We start from the raw sequence: 5,057 nt of genomic DNA, 5'->3' as shown, positions 1-5,057 counted from the left end.
CTTCCCACCTGGCCCAAGTGTGTATCAACCCACTGAACTCCGTATGTGCAGAGAACCCTCAGCACCAAGAAGATCTGGTGGAGTGCATCCAAGGGATGCCATTGGCATCCACGGACAGGTGAAGTTTGTCTTCTTTATGTATCTGTATGACTCTCTCTACCCTGCAACCACCTCTGTCTCTCAACTCTCATTTCCTGTTACATAAATTCTTTGCTATTATCTCAGTGTATGGTCTCGTTTGTGCCTTAATTCAGGCAAAGGCATCACTGTAACAATTTTAATGGCCAGATCATAACCATGACCTTTGTCTGGAGTGTGGAAGTGTTTTCTTCTACTCTCTAAGGCATTTGCTCAGTTATTTGTGAGTTATACCCTCCCAATAGTGCTCAGCATGGTACTGGTATTCAGTTATTAATCAAAGGCTCCACAAGCTTTTTGCTCCAATAGTACTAATCACTTCTGCCATTCCACTTTCAACATTTTTATTAACAAAGGCTGGGCTGACATTACAATTCAGCAGAACAGGAGGTCAGTAGATCAAAGTAGATCAAAGTAGATCAAAGTAGATGGTGCTGAGCATGCTTCCATTGCCAACCCGGCTTTGAAAATTGCAGAATTAGACTTTAGACTATGTGTATTCTGGACCAAGCATCTCAAACACACAGTTCACAACTGTCCAAAGGAGCAGTGAGTTTAGACCATCACAGTTCCACTAAGGAAGTACAGTAAGTGAACCACCAGTCTGACATTCTCCAAAAGATACCTTCTAGTTTATGTGCTTGGTGTAAATCAACACCTGCCAGTACATAATGTTGCAAAAAAACAACTACCACAAACTGAAGTACTAATAAATGAGCAGGCAAACAATCCCATGGCAGCAACAAAAAGAAAGAAAAGACTATAAACACCACAATCTTAGAAAACAGACAGATGTACCGTCTAATTTGTAACAAATTAGCTTTTAGACATATTTTGGTTTTGGAAATTTGAGGCAATAAACTCTTTATTTTCTAATCTCCATGTATGATCTTCTTTTAGTTCAGTCAGTCCAAAAACTCTTCAGTTAGCCTTTTCTTGCTAGCCATTTCAAGATTTCAGTAATGACTCTATAACATGAGTTTTGAACATATTGTTCATACAAGTCTACTGACCTGTACAAAATTTTACTTCTATTAGTGTTTTGTTGCCTCAGCGGAGGCAAGGCGACCCGGTTCCAGAAAGACACGGCGGCAAATGTACAGGCCTGTCGGGCTATTCACACACACACACTGATGTGGTGGATGGCAAAAAAGCGTTTATTTCTTGTTTGTGTGACTTTATATAACCACGGTATGCTTGTGTCACTACTACATTGCTATTGGTTAGCGTACTTGGAGAGGAAGGGGCCCTACCTTCCCATACATCGCGAGATCTTCCGGTCGGTTTCTCTCTAACCGCATTTCCCCCCTCTCCATGAACGAAACTTTATAACTGTGTTACTTTTGTATTAGCAATAAATTGCAAACTTGTTAGTAGCAAACGTTAGACATAACTATGGCATATTAGTTTTCTCATAACAACACTCTAAACAAACTATTACACTAAATTAGGCTAACTGTCTTTGTTCTAGGTATAAAATGTCAATTTTGCTCAAGCGGGTTTCAACAAACTGGGCTAACTTGTTAAGGAAACAGGGACCAAATATGAGCGCAAGCACAATAACTGTAACTGGTCCCACTAGCGTGGATATAAGGGTGACAAGCCAGGGGGACTGGTTAAATATCGAGTCAAACCAGCTTTGCTGGGAGCGTTGTCTGCTACGTTGCTTGTCTTCGCTGAAGCTCTGCCATGGATTGCCTAATTGGTCCAGAATAATTAGCGTAAAAACAACACTTTTCATTTAAAGCAGCACACAGACCTCCTTGGTGCATAAGTAGGATATCTAGTCCACGTCTATTCTGCAGCACAACTTCAGCAAGGGAATTGAAGGATTGCTCTAAGTCAGAGACAGACTTTTGAATTCTGTGCAAGTCTTCATCAACAGTTGTTTGCAGTTAGGCTTGACCTTGGTTTTGAGTCACCAGTGCTGAGACACCTGTCACTGCGCCTGTCGCTCCTAGGCCTAAAAGTACCGTGAGGCTAACGGCAGTAATGAGTTCTTGTTTTTGGCGTGGAAAACCTCCTTCTTGGCGGTAAAGCACTTCATCATCAGAAAAATACAGGATCCTAGGGACAACAACTACTTGAACACAAAAATCGTTAGCTTTGTTAAAATGTCTGATGGAAATACAAGGGGTAACACCTGTGGAGCTACAGGCCCAGATTCCTGAGGTTGCTGGAACTACCCATGACTGGGTTTTATCCAGACTAACAGAAGTGTTACAAATTTCTTTATGGTGTTGTATTGTCTGTTGCCTATACAAATACCTTTACCAGAAACTTGCTCTAATGTAATTCCCTTGCGAGGGGTGTTCCATAAACATCGCTTGGGATTGCTTTCTTTGGAGTAGCTGAACATGGCGTTAAGGGCTACCCCTTCAAAAAAGGGCGGGTTGGTGTCATAGCAAAGCCAACAAGAATGGGTAAGGCCTGGCTTTGTTGCATTCAACGACAAAAACGCGGCATTTAGCATACAGTAAAAAAGAGCGTGAGAAGTTAGTTCAAGCACACTATGAAATGCTGGTGTAACACTAGTGAAGCTAGGCGTGGGACCACTATTTATAGGATTGTATTGTTGGGCTACAACTTGATTGGGCCCGAGAGCGGTGTAGTGCGGTGGTGAAGTTCTGATAATTTGAACGATTGTGTTTGGGTCTACATCCCAGCTATGAAGGAATACTGACCACTTTCATCCTAGTGACCAGCTGGCATCTTGAGGTTGCAGGACTGTTACATTTAGGTGGGAACAGCTTCCTTTAATAGCGACCATTCCGCTCTTACCAAATATGGGCCGCCTGCAGTCTTTGGGCCAAAAACTCACATCTACAAAACTGTCTCTTTTTGCTGGTGCCCACTGGTTACTGGTAACGACGGTTTCACAGCCCCAGTACCCACAAAACCCATAACCGGGGTAGGTGCAGTAGCTTTTACCGGGGTTGACACTGGGGCACCAGTATGTTCCCCAATTAACGTAAGCGAAAGGTTTTCCCCGATTAGGATCAATTCCTATTCCATCAGAGTTAAATATTTCACTAATGTGAACAATGAAACTAGGAGCATTAGACATAGTTTGCTCAATTACTCTACCGTCTACAGGATTGCGAAGTGTCCAGGCACACGGTCGGTAGGGATGCGCATCCGGTTCTCCTTGTCCGGCGCAAGGCAGGCTTAGAAACAGGAAAACACAAAAGCACAGACGTTGCTGTAAAATTGTCAGTGTCCACGTTGAGGGCAAGAAGCGAGGTTGACGAGGAGGATTACAGCGGCAGACCTGTCAAAAGAAACTCCAAGGTTTCATTAGTTAAGTTATGCAATACAGGCTTTATTGATTTTAAAGGACACCATTTAATAATGTTGTCTTTTTCTACTGCTGCATACCCCCGGCCTGTTAGGACTAATTTCCATCCTGGTTCCCAATTTCCCAATTCATTCCTAATATTAACTGGTGGACCTTCTTTCAGTGCTTCAGTGGCCCAATACTTTAGAGAAGGGGCCCGGGCCTGATCTCCCCTGGGAAATTGATTCAGCACTAGCATGGCAGTGGCTAGCAGGCATGGCTGTTCTGGCGGAGGGATGTTATTGATAAATCCTTCTGTTTTGGCTAAGGTTTCTAACTTAGATTTTAAAGTTTGGTTCGCTCTTTCCACGATGGCTTGTCCCGTACTATTATATAGAATGCCCTGCTTTAGGGTAATGTTCCACTTAGTAGTAAACTCTTGGGTTGACTTGGAAATAAGGTTTGTGCTATTGTCCGTTTCGATTTGTTTTGGAATGCCGAGCCATGCCATAGCTGTTAACCAGTGTTGAATCGTCGCCTTAGAATTTGTCTTCGCGTGTTGGGTCACAACGATCATGCCGCTATATGCGTCAACTGTTACAGCAAGCCAAGCTCGTGGTTTTAATATTTGGCAGAGGGTAAAATCTGTTTGCCAAATCTCGGAGGCCTTGAAGCCTCTAGGGTTGATCCCACTGGACCACAAAGGCGCTTTCTGACAGTGGGGACAAGTGGCTACTATGTGCCTTGCGTCCGCTTTTGAGATGTTGCATTTCTTGACCAGTGCCTTGGCTCCAACATGGAGTGACTCACGCAGTTGCCATGCATCTTGTAAAGTCCAAAGCCCTTTTGCTGCAGTGTCGGCTTTGTCATTGCCAATTTGGAAAAATCCCTTAATGGGGTTATGGCTGTTGACGTGTATCACAGGTACAGTGCCTTGACATGAGAAAAGTGCTTCTTTTATCATCGCAGCAGCAGAGGATGTTGAAATGCCTGGTCCAGACATCACCTGACAGAGCCTGGCAATGAACATGGAGTCTGTTACAATGTTAAGGTGCTCTGATTGGAACAACCTGCATGCCAACACCACAGCTGAGGCTTCTAGAAGTTGGACAGACAGCGACTTGGCTGTCATTTTCACACATTGCCATCATTCTTGTGTCTGCCACACCACGGCTGCGGTACAGGTAGTTGAGGATGCGTCAGTGAAAACAGTTGGCCCAGGGAGTGGTCAGTCCATGACCTTTTGTGGGAGGTCGACATCTGCTATCGCTAGCAGCTGAGTCCACGAAGGTTTCACGGCATAGCAGAGCTCTCCTGCAAATCCAAAAAGGGCCAGAGCAAGATGTTCTGAGATTGCTACCGATGATGTCGGGATCTGTTTCCGGAAGAGAAAATATATTTTTGCAGGCTCGAAACCTAGGTGGCTCAGGGCAAGCCTTCTGCCCTTCATGATAAGGTTTCCGAGACATTCCACTCCTGGGGTAAACACACGTGAGGCTCTTCCAAGAGTTACCCATTGTACCGACTGCGCTTTATCAGGAGGTCCTTGTGCCTACTCCCCCCTCTCTGGTAAAATGTACGTATAGGTCTAAAGATAGACTTGGGTTCCATCTAGAAAGAACTGTCATGGACAACTGTCGTT

Source organism: Parus major, unplaced genomic scaffold, assembly GCF_001522545.3.
Source record: "Parus major isolate Abel unplaced genomic scaffold, Parus_major1.1 Scaffold101, whole genome shotgun sequence".
Classification (NCBI taxonomy): domain Eukaryota; kingdom Metazoa; phylum Chordata; class Aves; order Passeriformes; family Paridae; genus Parus; species Parus major.
This window is presented reverse-complemented; position numbering follows the sequence as displayed.